General features: G+C 39.6%; 1 protein-coding gene across 1 annotated transcript in view; it reads right to left on the minus strand.

Annotated features, from left to right (window-relative positions):
• GREM2 (gremlin 2, DAN family BMP antagonist) overlaps positions 1–16,023 on the minus strand; it is a 49,671-nt gene extending 33,648 nt beyond the window's left edge. Inside the window, exon 1 of the mRNA XM_010992083.3 lies at positions 15,973–16,023. The gene's annotated coding sequence lies outside the window, so the exon portion shown is untranslated. The remainder of the gene's footprint in view (positions 1–15,972) is intronic.
• Between the last annotated feature and the right edge of the window lie 2,378 nt (positions 16,024–18,401).

Below are 18,401 nucleotides of genomic sequence, written 5' to 3' on the forward strand. Positions count from 1 at the left end.
CTAGTAGGAGCTAGTCATGCATATGCTAGCATCAAATATACCTGAAATCAGTGCCTTTATAGAGGCAAGCACTCTATTCAATGAGCAGACCCAGAATTTCTTTATATAATTTCAAGTATGCTCTACATCAATTCCAGTTTCTAAGGCACCTTCTTCCACTCCTGTCCTGCTTTCTCTCTTGATCTTGCTCATCTCCATTTGATTCTGTGTCATATTTACTTCTGAAGCTGCCCTCTGCCAGTCGAATCCTTTAGAGAGCTGGCTTCCCCTTCCACACATGGGGCTGGAACAAGAATGAGCAGTGCATACTGTCGGGTTTATTGTTACTGCCATCCTATCTCTCCACCCTTTCCCATTTTTGTAGCTTTCCTTCCATTTGGTTTAGTAGAGGCAGCATGGCATTGAAATGAAGCTCTAGGCTCCAATCCATCTATTAACTGCAAGATGTTCATCTGAAAATTTAGGTTCCTTATCAGTTTGTGGGGGAGGGGGTCATCATATTTGCTTTATTTCATAAGGCTATATTGAAAATGAAATTAAACAATCAAGGTAAAGGCTCTTTGTATGCTGTGTAAGCATAACCTACATGTCAGGGCTGGGATGAGATGAAGTTGCCTGAGTGCAAAGTTCAAGGAGGTGCTTGCTCTCCGGATCGTGCCAGGGCAGGGTATGGAGGCTGCCTTCAATTTTTCACCCTTAACTGTTGTCATCTGCAACTCCGCTGTAACCAAAGGATTCAAATCTTGGCCAATGACTGGCATTAAATAGATAAAATACTCTTCTTTCTCCCAGGGGAGATGTACTGACGAGAGACTTCAGTCTTGAGATTAAAGAAAAAGAAAGTTTCTAGCTGGTAGAAAATCCCTTCAAAAATTTGCAAAGAATACATGGGAACCTACCCTACCCATGAATAAGTCCCGCCCTTGGTTTGAGGAACATTGAACTGAGTGAGTATCACTATGGAGGAAGCTAACATAACTGGAAAGCATTTCCATCTAATGAGCTCTTTCTCAGAACAGTTTCCCCACTTGGGCCCTCAAAATAAGTTTTCAAAGAATTTTACTATATTTAATTCAGAACCCACATTAAAAACAAACAAACAAAACAAAACCCCTCCAAACCCACACACAATTAGAGCAGGGAAGTTCTGACTTACCCTCAAAACTTATGCTTCACAAGCAGATTTAAGGAAAATTTCTCTCTGTCTCAACATAACATTAAGGCAAAGATTACTACACAGTGACAAAGCTAAATCATCTCAGAAGGATAGAGTTCCTCGCTCACTAATCATTATCATCCACCAAGAACTAGTATGCTGTTAATACTTGTAAAACTCTCTGGACTGGAAATTCATTACTAGCAAAAGTACGAGTCCATCTTTATTCTATGTAATTAATTTGACTTCCAGTCACTGCTTAGCAGAAATGGACCCTGACTTCCTTCTCCGTGAAGAACAGGATCTTTACTTGGGGGAACAGCGGATCTGTGAGCAGGAATGTGTTATAATTACATCTGTATTTTAAGAATATTTATCTGAAGGTATGTTTCTGTACTATTAGACGTTCCTCATTATGTTATACTCAGTCATTCTTTTAATATAGGTTAAAGCTCACCCAGAATAACATCAGAGCTCTTTCCCAAGGCTGTGACACTGCATAGGATCTGGCCCTCGCCTGCTTTTCCACCTCAAATTGTGCCACTGTTGTTTGCACACTAAGCTCTGAGCACATTCACCTCTAACTTTTTTTTTTTTTTTTGCAGGGAGGGAAGTAATTAGGTTTATTCACTTATTTATTTATTTAAGTGGTGTTACTGGGGATTGAACCCAGGACCTCATGCATGCTAGGCAAGCACTCTACCACTAAGCTATACCCTCCCCTAACAATTACCTCCAGAAGTTCCTAGAAAACACATGGTCTGCTCTTTCCTGGCTCGGGAACTCTGTGCTTTTCTCCCAACCTCTACCTAACTGGCTTCTTCTTAGCTGATAACTCCTACAAGGGAATTTCCCCGCCTACTCAATCTAAAGCAACACATACCATTTTCTACATAGCAACTAACAAAACTATGTATTATTTACTTGTTTATTTTTCAGTCTCTGCCACTGTAAAGTGAGGGCATGGATGATACAGTCACGGTCCTTCAGGGTATCCCCAGAGCTTGGCAAGATGACCAATGTGCACAAGAAGCTCAAAAATATTTGTTGAATGAGTAAATTGAATGAAGCTGAACTAATGTTGTCAGACAACTGGAAAGATGTTCCATTGCTTAGCGATACACCTAAACAAGTTGTTCAGCATCTAATTATGGAGCTTTGTATTGAGGTCACACTGGGACATACGGCTCAAGTAGGTAGAATATCCTACGAATTTGGCATTCCTTATTTAGGTTAGTAGATGTCTAATCTCTAGGTGGAACTTCCTCTTTGTACATTTGCTCCTTCTTCCCTGTATCTCCCACCTCCAACATCTTCTGACCATTATTTCTCGTGCTAGGCTTGGTAATTTTGCTCATGATCGAGAAATGGATGGCTCTGGATGGCCATGGATTGAGTTGCCCAAGACTTGGTGATAAGTCATGACCTGCTGAAGGAGAGGGAGTTTTCTGAAGTGGAAGGGGCCTTTGGAGGGCATCCAGCAGTTTTTGAAACTGTTCCAGCAATCCAACTGGTAGGCGCAGTACCTTCCCTGGCAATCTGGTTTCCTGATTTACGAAGTATGGGGCTGTTTATCATGCTTTTGATGGAAAATAAATGACTTAATTCCACTGTATGATGAAGTTCATATTGGAAATATTTGAATAGGTTTTTCAGGCCACAGTTCTACAATTGGCTATGAAATTTTACAGTCTTGTTTCAAGGATATAAAAGTTTACGACTGGAGCCTCTACTCCAGGCTACAAATGGAAGAATTATAAAAGCTGAGGCCACAGCTGTGACACATTCCTTCTTGGCTTTGGAACCAAAAATACAATGAAGTAAAGAGTCAATGTATAGAAATAGGTAGGTTTGATTGAAGACTACTTATAAAATCGAGTTTCACCTGGAATATGAATTAAATAATACTAATTAACACATCCCATGATTTCTAGAGTGAAATGCAATCAGAACTGTAAGACACTTCATTCCTAAGCCAAGTTCATGTGGAAGGAGATTATTTGGCTTATAATTATTTTTATTGTGCCGGTGGACACAATGAGACACCAACAAAACAGTGGTCTTTTGGATGTTTGCAGGGAAAATCTTCCTTTGTTTATCATGTTGAACTTCATCCCCAAACATTATTTACCATAGCTCCATAACATAATAAAACTCGTTCTTCCCAATTCACAGTTAGAAAATAACCCAAAGAACATATTTAAATAAATTGTCCAGGGTGACACAGAAGGTCAGCATCCATGGCTCTGAATGGATGCTAAAAGCTTTATATTTTCTAGAGCTGTTACCATTAAAGTAGCTCCTCATATGCCTAATTATCATCTATCTGACATCTCTGAACACAGACAGTAACTGGCAACCAAGTCAAAAATGGTCTCTGAATAACTAAGACAGGTGATGGGAAGTCCACACACAGAATCTCAGACATTTTGCTAGAAGACCACCTCACATCTACTATCTTGCCCACAAGCCTATGTACTTTTATTTTCCACTGAATTTTAATAAGCTTAGTTAGTTGGTTTACCATTACTAATATAGCAGATTTACCAGTGAGAAACAACAGCACTGCAGGGAGGGAAAGGCATAGTGTTCTCATGTGATTCAGCACAAATTATACAAATGAAAATTGTCTCAGCCTCATAAGGATGACATGACTTAACTGTAAAGCATTTTGAATGGCCTTTGGCATAGAGCAGCATTATGGGGAGCAACCTGTCGCTGCGTGGAGTTGAAGTCCTTCATACAGGGGACACGTGTGATAAAATAATAAATGGATGAAAATTTGGTCATTCTTTATTTGCTCACTTTCAGTAAATAAAATAGGGAAGAATATTAAATATGAGCCTAAGAGGATAAAAAAAACTGGACTGAGAAACTCTTTCTGCCATTTAGAATGAGAGGTGGGTTAACCCTACATGGATAGAACATTAGAGAATTTAATAATAAATCCAAAACAAGATATAAGGGCAAGACTGAAGAAAAATCCAAATTAAAGTTTTATATGCCCTTTGGCCCCATATGTGCTTACAAATAATATCTTCAGGGAATCCTACAGGGAAATTTAAAGAAAAAACTTAGATCAGAATCTTCTCCCTCCCCCTCTTTCGCTGTCTTCCTTTTCCCCTCCTCCCTTCTTTCCTCCTCCTCCTCTTCTTTTTCTTCTTTTCTTTCTTTTCCTTCTCCTTCTTTTTTTTAATACTAGGCAATATGGTACACTGATCCAGTCCTTAGCAAAAATGTGAAGTAGATGTTTAGATGTTTTCTTCTTTAACTCTCAGGCTCCTTTTCTTTACTTCTTTTGCTTTACCAGTGTTGTACCTCCCCCCACCCCATGTGGCCCCTCTCTGTGCGCACTTGTACGCCAGCCTTGGCAACCCAGGGATCTTCGGATTGACCTTCAAACATCCTAGCGGTATTTTTCTTTCCAAGTCATATTCCAAATTATGGAATGGAAGGTGTTACTCTCTTTTAAGGGAATTCCAGGCACCAGAATTGCCAGAAGACCGGTTGGGAAGGCAATCCGGGGATGAGGATAATGTCCTGGAACATGTCTGGAGGCAACGTACTGAGTGGGTAGAAAATGTGGGCTTTGGAGTCAGGTCGAGTTGAGTCTGAATTCTGGCTTCTCACAACTGGCAGTGTGGCTTTGGGTCTTCATTTGTATGAAAGGAATAATAATAAATCCTGATTTGAAGGGTTGCTTTAAAAATTAAATCTGATTGTGTTTGTAAAATACCTAATAATGTACCCAGGTCATAATCCGGCATGGAAGTTATGAGTTAGAGTTTTGGAGGGAGATAAGCAGAGGACCTAACTTTCGCCCAAGGGGAAATAATTTGACTCTCAGGCTTCTGGAGAACAGGGATAACAATGCTCTTCTCAGGATTGTTACTAAGGCTTAAATGCATGTAAAAACCTTCTTCCAGTTCTTGGAATGAACTCTAAATAAGTGGTGGCTACTATAATAACGGTGATAATTAGGTTGTTCTACTGTTGTGTGGGCTCAAGAATTGATAGATGTTATCCTGTTGCCATTATTACCATTGCATCATTAGTGTTCCTGAACTCATTTGGGAGATGGACGCTCTCATTATCTAAACAAGGATGCTCTCATTATCTAAACAAGGTAGAATCCAGAATCTCATCAGTCATTTCACGTAGCATTTGTTACGTAAGGAAAACTAAGTCAGTGTTTGAGAGCTCTGTTACATTTTTCCAGGGGAAAGCTAAGGATATGCAACATCATAATAGAGAAATCATTTAACCATTTCTGTCTCCAATTACTACTTAGCAAGGGTCATTGTATGTACCTACCTGATATAACAAGGTGACTGAATCTATTTTCAATGCCATCTCAGGCTATGGAAAATAGTTTAGAGCACTCCAGGTAAGCCTCTGTTATGAAATAGGATTCCAGTTCAGCTGTGTCTAGTCATGTCGAAGTGCCCTAACTTATGTTCTGATAGGAAAACATTTGGTTATCTCCTTGTGCATACATGGGGGAGAAGGGAAAAAAAGAAACCAAGAAAAGGATCTGACCTTCTGATATTCGCTTGCTCCGCACTGCGTTTTGGTCAGTGCACAAGTAAATAACGCCTAGAAACTATAAGCCGGCCCCACTGTTCTTCCTCATGAGCTACAATTCAGCCAAAGCTGGATATGAAATCAGAAAGAGAGTATTACTGCCCTACTGAGGCACACTGCTTTCCGCAGATCATGTTTTCCCAAAGAGCTACACCTGAATGTGACTTGCTTGTATTCCAGTAATCCTTTTTTTCATGATCATGATTGAGATCCTTGAGGAAAAAGTCGGGAATGAGACCATTGTTCCTGGCATGCAGCAAACCCCAGAAACCAGTGCATTCAGAGGGCAGAGGGCCAAAGGAGCCTCCTGAGCCACAGGCCAGCAAACTAGCAGAAGATTTTAGATGCCACAAACCGTATGCATTCACTCATACTGCGAGGAACTAGGAAAAAGTTGCCCAGTGGGTCTATTCTACTGTCCCAAGGACAACAAAAAACGAAACTGCTAACCAGATTATATGTGAGGGTTGTAAACTGCCGAGCATAGCAAGAACACCGTCTCTTCCAGGACAACACGTGCTTTGTAATCCCTACTAAGCAGAACCAGGGGTTTGAATTGTCATCGTTGCTCTGTTCTCATTTCATTTTGCTCAGAGGTAGCCCTTGCTATTGAATGTTGCCTGTGGTGTACTGTTTGTCTCCCTAGTGGACTGGGAGCCTCTGGAGGACAGGACCATATTTCAGTCTCTGTTTATATTTCTAGTGCCTGGCACATTGCAATCACTCAATAAATGTCTGTTGAATATATATAAATCAGAACTCTTGACAAACTATGGCTAAAGTTCTAAGCTGATAGCCAATTTGTTAAGCATTATAGTGTGACTTTGTGATAGTTAAACAATTAGAGATCTTTACTTTCAAATCCACATGCTCTAAGTTTTTCACGTAGCCCAAAAACATTTTCAATGCACTTATCCTATGCCAACTACTGACGGGGTTATGTAGATGGAAAAAGTATTTTTCTCTCCTTTACTGAGATTATTGAGTTTGTATCATAAACCACAGTCTCTATATTCAGAAGCCATCTTAATAAATGTTTTTGGGTTTACGCAATAGCTCTGTCATTTGAAACATAAAATCAGTTGAACATCACAGCAATTAATATTGACTAAACAACTCCAAACTTCAGCTGAGCGGTTTCAATCGTATGGAGACAATCTGAATTTCAGCGCCATCAAGAAACAATAGAAATACCTAATGCAAGATTTAAGAATGCATATTAAGTTTCACAGTGCAGTTTGGTAATTATGAAAGTATGCTTTCCCATTGTCATTAACGGGCTTTTTGGGAGTCAAACTATTGTTCTGGTGTGTGGTGAGGAAAAAGACTCCAATGACTTCAGTGCCTTTGATCTTTTGAGTTTCTGAAGTTGTGGGATTTTGTATGCTACACTGATAATCTGGGAAAGTGCGCAATCACTATAAAAGGAAATTTTCTACTACTCCAAGAATAATCGTTTATAGCAAAACCACCCGAGAGAAACATGTGGGTACATAGCACCCTGAGGAAGACCAAAGATATTTTTACAACTGAGGATTGTTTTCTTCCCTTTGTATGAATCCATATGGTGCCGATTCAGACATCAGTCATGAGCAGTGCTGTCTTACTTAACCCCAAGAATAGAGTTCACATTTTGCTTCCAAATTTGGATAAAAGGAACTTTTTATTGGGAGTTAGCTGTTTTATCTTCCACAGCCCAATGACTCCAGGTCAATGGCATGTAAACGCAACTGGAGTAGGATGGCAAGCATAAATGAAGTAGTCATGGAACATGGATTTTCAGCTGTGGATACACGCTGCTTGATCGACGCCCTGCACTTGCTGCTTCCTCTCCTGGATTCAGACGCCTGTGTGACTCTGCAAGGGATCATACTTCCTGCACAGTGAACAGTCCACCTGATGCTGATCCTCATCATCATCTCGGGGCACCAGGGGTGAAGAACTGCTGCATCTCATTCACTCATCCATTCATTCTACAGAGGATGGTGAGGGAGAGGCCCACTGTTGGCTGAGGAGTCCGTCCCAAGAAAGAGATGGACGTTAAGTCCTCTCTTTGTCTTGAGCGTGTAGAGCCTCATGTTAGGTCACAGCATCAAGGCCCAGCTCCATATCTGATGTGTGACTTCTCTCAACTGAATTCTGTCCAGCTCCACCCCCAACCCCAGCACAAACTTCCTCTGGGTCTGATGAAGCCTGAGATCTCTTTCTCAGAATAATGTTCCTAAGCTCAGAAATATGTAACACTACTTATTGTATATTTTATATTACATACTATATATTTTAAAAACAAAAGTGCGATATAGATCTATATGGTCTTCTTTATAACATACTAATAATAAGATCTAGAAGTAGGTGTAATAACTACCATAATTTTGAAGTAGTGTTACATATAAGTGATATTTTGTGACATCTGTATGAACTGTAATGTGATGTGAAAATACCTCTGATTTCTGTTGGTGACAAAGCTACTAGTCTGCTAATACTACTGTGGTTTGTTGTTCGTATTCATAACGAAAGGGAAAGTGAAATTTCAGGTACAGGGTGGTTGAAATAAAGATGCACGTTTTTCCCATCCAAACTGACAAATTTCCCTCAATTCTCACAGACTCCTCCAAGGTAAAGAACTCCCATTACAGAGATTTTTTAAAAATCTGCAACCACATAGAGCAAGTCAGTCCTCTTGAATTCTCCTGCTTCTCCTAAATTGTCTTCCAATCCACAAAATGACTTGTTTCTAGAATCTTCAGTAACCTTATCACTTTTCTAGCATGAGCTAGAATTCCTAATGAACCTAGAAAATTAGCAAGGTTTCCAGTTTATTACAACCAGCCCATGTAAGCCCAGAGGAATGAACAATAAACTTGCAGGAATACCTTGGCATCCTCTAATAATAAAATTTTCTTTAACTTGGGGATTAAAAAATCTGACAAGATGGTTCATTTTGTATTTTAAAGTCAAAGCAGTTTTTTTTTTAAAAAGAGAATTAATTGAATTTTTTAACAACAGTTTGATTTTCTTACTGAGAGGACCATTTTAAATAGGGAAGTGTAACATAAGGGATCAGTAACATAAGGGGAAAAAACACCTTTTTCCAGGTCAAGTGACTCAGTTTGTCATTTGTTCAGCAGATGCTAGGTGTGTGTCTTTAGAGCTTTTTGAAGACTGTGCCTTTCAGCAGATAAGCCGGAGTCTCTGATCCTTGCTCCAAATTGGATGCAGCTGCATCTCAATAGAGAGACAACTAATTAAATACCAATTTTGTGCTAGGAAATAAAATGATAAGGAAGAAATGTCCTCTGTCCTTGAGAGGACTTAAAATTTAGTGAATGATAATTACATATTACAAAAAAATTTATGCAAGGAAGACTAAAACCATGCTATACTGGACGGGGAGAAATACCTGAAATGTTGTAAAGAAAAGATTTGAGCTATTTTAATGACTAGACTTATATTATCAAACGGCTTTATTAACAAGGCAAAAATAATACCATACATTTTCAGAGCATCTTATAATACTCAGCAAACACCATTATAATTACCTGTTCTGGGCTCTTCACTATTCTTCCTAAAAACAGTGGCGCATGGCACCTTCCACATAGTACCTTTTCAATACATACTTACGAATAAGTGAATGAAAGTACAACATAGGAAGGGAAATGTGGAGGAGGGGGATTTGAAACACAGCTCTGCAACTTGCTTGGCTGTATGACTTTTTGAAAGCTTTTAATCTCTCTAAGCCTTAGTTATCTCTTCTGTGAAATGGGGATCATAACAATAATATTAGGATTTTTGTAAAGATTAGATGATTCCTATAAAATGTTCAGCAAACAGTCATCCTTCAAGAAATGTCAGCTATTGTCACGGAAGGAAGCATGTGAACTGATGTTTAGGACTGGGATGAAATACAATGATCCACGTCCACCGTATTGCTGCGAAGAGTGAACGCGCTAGATTGTAGACTTTCTCTAAGGCCACACTGTAAGTGTGAAAAACAGGAAGAGGTACGAACCCGAGTCTCCTGCATTTCTTAGGTTAATGAGTTTTAATATCACCAGATAAACCTCTGACCTAGAGGTCAAAAGAGTCAATACCATTTGACCTTCTAAAACAAAGCAATGCTTCTTGTCTGCTTCCTTCAAAGTTTACATTCTCTGAGTTCACAGAAGTGAGATATCTTAAGTATTTTTTCCATACTGTTTGTCAAGTTGCAGTCTTGGGTATATGTGTCTGAAGCTACACATTTCTATATTGCTCCAAATATTTCATAAGGAGTAATGAGGGGTGGTCTCTGTAGGCTAGAGGACATGGCGTGAGACAAGAGCACATCCTCAGCAGGGGGGTTAAAATTGCCACAGACCTATTTTTCCCTCAGGTAGTAAGCTTGAGGGTGAATATTTTTCATCTGTTTATAGTCTATCAAATGGGATTTTTCTACAGGTATGAACCTAAATCAAGCAATAGCCAATCTAGATTATTTTTATGTACCTAATTTCAATCATTTAGTTATAAGCTAATGCTATAGAAAGATGTTTGCTGTTTTTGTTTTTGTGAAAGCAAAGTATTTTGCAAAGAAGTATTAATTCTTTTATGGGAGTTAAATGCAACCTTGTATCTGAAAATATAAAGGATCGTGCTAGTGAAAACAACCATAGTATCTTCTTCTTATTATTATTCAAAGAAAAAGCTCAATAGGGATCTGTTGAATGCATACTTGTATGAATGGTTATGCTCTAGGCTATCAAATGTTATGGATCTCTTAATTAATAAAAGTGGTAGAAGATAAACTCCCAGGGTTGTGGGAAAGATTAAATTAGATAATATCCACAATATGTCTATTATAATCTGGCACCTGTTAAACATTAAACAGATGTCAGATGAGTCTATTTGTAAGTGATTAATAGAAGAAAATTAAAGATCACTTGAAAATGTGATGAAGATGTGATGAAATGAGATTCTTAACAAAAGCCAGTTGGAAGGGAAATCTCATGACAGAGCTGATGGATTTTTAAGCACAATATCACACATCTTTCAACTTTCCCCAAATGCTGCTTCTCTAATTCGAAAATATAATGCCTTATCCAGGGTTCATGCTATAAGTGCATAAAGGCGGAGCAAGGCGGCTTATTTTCCATAGATGAGATGAACTTCTTCACAGCCTTTCGAGTCACAGGTATAGAGCCAGGTTGGATAACATTTTTGATGCAGACGATGCAAGTCAACTTAGCATTTCACATGAGGCAGTCAACTGTCCCCTGATCAATGTGTCCTCTTTTTTTCCCCCTCTCTACTGTTTAAATAAATTGTAGGAGAGGAGCTGCTCTTGGAACTGCTATTAATCCATAACATCAAAGTCCTGTTTGGGAATATTTGTGTTCTTGCTGTTATATCCTTCAAAAACTCTTCTTCAAGAGAATTTCCCCATATGTTACAGATTTCCTTTGTTTCTAATTCCCTTGTATTCCTAATTCAGAAATATTTCCTTAATGTAACATACCCTTAAATTTGTCTTCTTATGAGGGTTATTGTGTCTCCCCAAATATTACGATCTTATATCCTCGGCTTTACCTCTCAATTAGGTTTGTGCCTTCACAGAGGTTTCCCCTTCAGCCAGGAGATTTCTTTATTGGAAAATAAGCGAGAAAGGGGAGATGGAACCCAGAGTTTCTCTGACTGAAAGGAGTTGGAAAGTACTACACTAAAAAGTGAAAAACAGCCGTGGAGAGTCTTGGTCCTAGACTTCGGGTGATAAATCTTGCCATTCCTCACACCCACCCTTCCCTTAGCCTCTAGGATTTATCTCTCCCTTTCTTATCGGCCATTATCATACTGTTACAGCATTGTGTTTGGCTCCATAGTGACCCTGGATGAATCTTCCACTCTCATCCAAATTTTCCTAGCCTTGGGGCATTACGTAGTTCCAGACGGTAAATGGAAGGGCAGCAGAGGCTGATCTGGCTGAGAATGGGGGAGACATACAATGACCTTCCTTTCCTCTCAGACACCAAGGAATCTTCACTTTGTCCTAGAAAAAAAAACACAAAACCTTTCTTCTGTGATTTGAGGACACGACACCTCTTAGCAGAGTTCAGTTGTCCTGCAGAGAAGTAGTGATCAGAGGTTCCAAGGCTTCACTTACGCACACAAGGTCCTGAGCCCTTGGTGGGCAGCCCCTTGGCCTCCCCGGGGCCACTCTTTCAGCAGCCTCAGGGTCAGCCTTTCTTGGCACAGCCGTCATGGCTTCCCACTCTCCAGTGTGCCTGCTCCCAGCCCAGTGTCCCTTCTGCCTTCTCCTCTTAGGTGTAGCCTCAGCTTTTTCATCCGGAATGCGTTTGCTCTGGGCATTTCAGACATTGTGTTTTAAAAGTTCTTCTTTGAGCTTTCTTGTAGGGCCTTCATATCTAGTATGAGTGTGTGGCAATTGAATCACAGGTGGCAAGGAGACAAGGGTGTTTCTGAAGCTAAAACTGCCAGGTGGCTGAATTAGGATGAACACGCAGAAATGCTCACTGCCAGTCGCAGGTGATCCACTCTAAGAGTGATCATTATTTCTCTCTTGGGGGTACATTAATAGTTTGTACCTAGAATATGACTGATCTACGAAGGTAACAACAGTGCAAGGAAACAACGTATCAGTCATGAGTTTAAAAAAGGTTGGACTAAATTTTGACCATCTCTGAGCTTCTAAGAAGTAGATGATTAATGCTTCTTTTTTTTTTTTTTTTAGCACATGTCTTAGTCTCCAGATAACACTAAGAGAAGCTATTCCAGCTTTTCTGTTTAGAAACCAAATTTGCTTGGTTTCTGGAGGTACTATTGATTGTCAGTGTGCAAAATGTACCTTTGTGGTCCTGAACTTGCATTTGAGACATGTTTTAAATGAAAGCTGGTTCTATTGATAAAACAGCTCATAAACTTTCCCCCATAGAACCAACACAAGAAACCTTATTCTTTTTTGTTCTTTCTTTTCCCTGTATTCTGCCTCCCTTTATCCCACCCATCTCCTGACAGAGTAAAGATAAAGACTGCTTAAACAGACTGCTTCAATCTAAGAGTCAAGCTCATTAAAAGGGAAAGTGAGTTCTCTGCTAAATATGGTACTTTTCTTATTTTGCCAGGCAGCACCAATTCTGTAGATAAAAACAGAAATAAACCATTCTGAATGCTTTAGTCCCTTATTAAGACTCTAGAATCTTTTTTCCAAAAGGAGGAGGATGCATAAAAGTTAGGGGGACATTTTTTAGCCATTTGGAGATTGGAGTCCCCCCTGATGGGGAGGCAGCATCACTTTTCAGTTTGCATGCTGCCCCCTTCTGGTCTGTATATACAGGAGGGTTAATAGTACATCAGATGTCTTTATTTCCATCCCACCACACCTGTGTGTGAGAAACCTGTGTAGGCATGAGAATTTGCTTAAAAATTCTCAGGAAATCTCACCAAAAGTTTATACTTGAAGCTAATTAGAGGAAATAAACTCATTTGGCTCCCGGATTTATATTTAAGAATATCAATCTTTATACCGTCTCATATCCTTGTTGCTTCAACCCCCTTAGCTCCCACGTGGCTCTGAGACTCCTCTCTGCAAATCAGTGCTCCACCATACCACAGGCTGTGGGAAGTATTCCAGAGTGGTGTGCATTTATGTGAATAGTTTGAGGACCATATTTTAGCCTATTGTGTGATCAAAATTAATTCTACACATTATTAGTTCAGGGTGCCCAATTTACAGTGAAAGAAAAAAAGAAAAGGAACTCTGTCTGGTTTTGCTATCAGGGTGATGGTGGCCTTGGTAGGAAGAGAAGTAGCTAAGCAAACAGGAAAGTAGATGGCACCAGAGGCCTGATTTATAATTACATACTTTCCCTTTCAAAACAGTTTGTCTTATTTGCTGGAGCTTCATGTGATTTGTTTCAAGCCCAATACTCAGCACATTTTCCCCAGTTGAAATGCTCTGTTACTTTTCCCCTAAATCCTTAAAGGACTCTGATACTGAGGAAATGCCTGCAACCTGGGGTGATTGTAGCAACCCTGGAATACAAACGTGGCTGGTCTAATCTGTTGTGTGCGTGTTCCTGTTCCTCTGAAGCCTCCTAGTGTTTGTCCTTGACCCAGGCTGGCCAGTCCTCTGCACATCAATAAGTACTCAGCACCCAGACTCAAGAGTCTAATTCCATTCCTTTCCCTTAGGAGGAAGATGCCTAAGGAAGAGATGTTTAAAGAGATTTGAATGCATGTACCTCATTTAACATTACCAGACTTGTAACCTGAAGGTGTCTAAACTTCAGGCTGTACTAAGCTGCATGGGGAATGAACTTTTGATTACCTCTGTCAATGAAGAGTGATAGCATAAAACAATGAGCAACCAAAGCATTGTTTAAAACATCTCTTAATCCATACAAAGTATACATATTCACATGCATGCAGTTGCTACCAAAATGCCCACACTGCTTTAGAGTTTAAATGGTAAGAGGGAAGTGGGTCTCAATTTATTTCAGATGTTCTGTTTATGGAAGAGTGACAAATATTCATAGTAATTCAAAACTACTACCCTTTTAACTACTGATAGAATTTAGTTGGGTCTATTAATTTATATTTATTTGAATAGGTAAATTCAGTTTCCTTCATGATGTAAAAAAAGAAAAATTTTATCTATAAAATAAAAAAAATTGCTCTCTCCTAAATATGATATGCACTTGCCATGTCTATTCTTTGATATGATTTCAAAAATACTCTGTTAATTCATTAAAATCCAGCAGTGGCAAAAATAGGCAAAAAATAGTTTTCATGACTCCATGATATAGCTAAGCATACACTTCCCTAAATGACAAAGGAACATGTTTATCTGGTTTTTTTACAGGTCAGTGTAAATTCTCCATTGTAATATTTAAGACAACTACCTTTTTTTATTACTTCCTATTTTTCTTGGTCAGGCACATGTCTTGGGATAAGGATTGCCCTGAAAACCAGGCATGAGTGAAGAATTGATTGTGAAAAATCAGTGGGTGGTTTGGATATGATCTACTAAGAATCCACTGGGAAGAGTGTTATTGAGACTTCAGAAAACATTGGGTTTTTTTTTGTTTTGTTTTGTTTTGTTTTTGCAATTGCTCTTCCACCTGCTATAGGGTCATTCTCTTACTGAACTAAAGTTCCAATCTGTGTATGTCCACCACTGCAGGAAAAGCTCTCTTTACAAGGGTTCAGAGAAGCTGAACTCCAGTACTTGGGGAATCACCCAAAACAAGACTAACCTTCTAAATGAGACTTTATTCAGTCCCCTCTGGCTTTTCCAGGGAAAGATTGAACCCATTAAGCAATGCTAATTTAATCATAAGTAATCAAGAGGGGAAGAAGTTATATAACCATCTTCAAAATTCAAAATCAAACATGGTCAAGTCCCAAGAAATAGTTTTTTGTTTTTTGTTTTTACAAAATTCATGCTTCAGAATAAAAGGAGAAAGAGAAAGAAATAGCCAGAAGTCCACCAATTTTAGGATCAAATAAAATCACACCAAAAATTGACATTTCCCTTACAAGTGTCATATTTATGGCACAGTTCTAATTCATGACATTTCAAAGTAGCAAGACATGAGGTCCTGGAACTCATCCTGTCTGCGGGTGCACAATATAAATAAATGCACTTTCAACTGTAAAAATAAATCAGGTACACAAGGATGGTGTTTGACAACCACATTCTCTCTTTCTCTCCTTCAACCATAGCATAATGATGCAATGATATTTCACTCATGAGCTTAGTCCATCTTGGCTACATGCTTTAAAATCACAATCATTCCCAAGTCCACTGTGGTTCCTATTCCTGTGGGGAGGATATTAACCTGATCTGGGTAGGTGGGAAAAGTTCAAAGACTGCTTTCCAACAATCAGACAATGTTTGACTTGCTATAGGTCATAACTATAATGGAAGTCACCACGAGGTATATAAATCGGCTGCACGGCAACACACACGTGTTGATTTGTTTTTTTAAAGGGATCATGTTCAAGTTTGAAGGTCCTTGCTTTACATCCGTGGATAACTCAATAGGTGCATACAACTTGTGGCCCCAGACACATGCTCACAGCTTTAATTATCTAGGGTGAGTCAGGCGCGACATTTCACTCAGCGCTTTCTCTTCTTGCGGGCAACAGGATAAACCACGTCAATTACTGTGAGGCGCCTGGTGAAGGTGGAAATCAGAGAGAGCGTCTGAGGCAGACTGGGCGTGACAAGCGCATACCTGCTTTGACGTGATGGCGCGGTCCTGGGGTCCCTGTCCTCCTCCAAGCTGTGTGGTCCCAGCACGGCGAAAGTTGAGTCACCGCCGACGTGTCAGGGCTGCAGGCGCCCAGGGAACCGAGCGCAGGCAGGAGCGCACGGAGAAGGGGTGCAGCAGGCAGCGCACGCGGGGCGCTCAGGGCGGAGCGCAGGGCAGGCAGAGGCGCACGGAGCCCTAGCTCCGTGCTCCGCGCTGTCCCCGCGCTTTGCGAGTGCTATCCACTCTGAGCCCCGAGCAAACCGCGCCAGCCGCCCCCCTGCGTGGTCCCGCTCCGCACTTGTTTCGCATCTAATCCACAAACGCTGCAGCCACACACAGTTTCCCTTTCCCTCCTTCCAGTCTGTGGATTTACTGCCTTGTGGTCAGCTGCAACGTTTTTCTTAGCAGATTTCCAATCCAAACCTCCCTGTTTATGTAGAGAAATTCTCCATCCCGTAAACCCACAAAACCCACTCATTCCCCTCAGATCTTCTTCCTCCTTTTGTTGACGGGTTTGCAATGTGAAGAATGTACAAAGCCTGTGTGAGATTAGTCCTCATTCACACACATCATCATCCCAGGCTCCTTTTGTTTTGAATAACTGAGGCTCAGTGAAATTAAAAGCAAGCTGAGCCTACTAACCTAAGTGAGAAATCAACTAATAAAACCTTGAATGAATTCAGTACAAAACATTCAATGCTTGAGTTTGTTTTCTGTTCCAAATAGCTCTTTGGTCATCATCCTTACTTTTGTTTATTGAATGCAGAAGGTTTTTTTCTTTTTTTTAAACGCAAATCAGACTCTTCGGCATCCAGAGAACTTGGAAAAAGGACGCCAGACGATACTCTGCTGCGTGGGCTCGCTGTGTCATACCAGAGGGCTCCAGAGCTGCCTGCATTCTTCCTCTTGGAATATTTTTTTGGTCTCTCCACTGATAGGCTCAAGACTGAGACTCTGTGTGCTTCACAAGCCAAAGAAGACTAGTCAGACTCTGCTGATAAAATTTCCTGGATTACATTTTTCATTGACTGTATATGTCAATAGAGATAAACCTTTACCGTCCTCAGCAGAGAAAGAGCCCAAGAAAATGTTGAAATTTTTTACAAACTTGGCTGGGGAAATTAAGAACAAAATAAAGTTTCACTGTGTTTTATAAAATAGGCCCTACCTTCGCCTTTTACCCCAAATTCATTTTCACTGGTGCCTATGGAAATTTTAATGACAGTTATTCTTGACAAGAAGCCATTGCTTCTGAAATCACTGAGCTCTATTTTGATTTTTGACTTGAAACTTTTTCCCGATGTTGTCCCCTTTTATATTATTTGGTGTTTGGTGTTCTGATTCCAGCCTAACTCATAACACATTTTGTTGCAAAATCACAGGAAACAATAATTAGTTCTTGAAATGTCTTGTTTCCAAACAGAATACCTTCTTATTTGGGCACATTCCAGGAAGACTTCTTCTGAGAATAGGTCAACATAAAATAGCTGAAATTGACAAAAGAAATATAAAACAAAACCACATTTGGCCATTGGTTTCTGCCAACCACATTCAACTTCTAATGGCATATCCTTATTGCTTTAATAACTCCAGTCCATTCCCTATCTTTAGGTAAGCCGTTAAAAAAAACAAAAACAAAAACACAAAAGACACTGTCATAAACTTTTGAATGTGTAGAGTGTATTTCCTCTAATGGTCTTATCAATCTTAGAAACAAAGGAGTCATAGGTAACACTTTCCAGATTTTCCAGTGGAGAAATAGAGTCAGAGAAGGATGAAGTGACCTGCGTTAGGTCATGATGGTAGACAGTGAACAGAGATGGGAGATTGGATGACTGATTTCCTTATCTTTTTGAGATTATTTCTCTATACAAACTATTAACTAAAAAGTAAATGAAATGTTCCAGCCCGCCTTTGCACAACAGAGCTAACAATTCATGAAATCATATGACCAACTTGATAAATAGTTACTTTACATATGATCTGGGACAGATCATGATTTGTTCAGATAAATTGCCAATAATTTGTACTCTCATAGAATTTCCTTGTAAGAAAAAAGAAAATAGTCTGATAAAAACAAGCAGGTTGTTATAGTTTCTGCTTATTTTAGGGGCTCAGTATAGCTCTTTATGTCACTGGAAAGACAGTGTAAATAAAATCATGGATAACACAAAGTCACAGATAAATCTTAAACATCGTTTTAGGTGATAATACAAGCCTTCTTTTCCTCAGATAAAGAGCAAAACCAGATGATGAAGGAGACACCTCCTGCACCCAATCAGTTGTATAATTAGGAGAAAACAGATCATTCATATTTACTTATCCTACATTCATTCTTTTTATCATTTTGCTACATTAAAAAGATTTTTTCGAAGACATTTCTCAAATGCTGCAGTTCAGTTAGCCCTTTA

This window comes from Camelus dromedarius, chromosome 21 (genome assembly GCF_036321535.1).
Source record: "Camelus dromedarius isolate mCamDro1 chromosome 21, mCamDro1.pat, whole genome shotgun sequence".
Lineage (NCBI taxonomy): Eukaryota > Metazoa > Chordata > Mammalia > Artiodactyla > Camelidae > Camelus > Camelus dromedarius.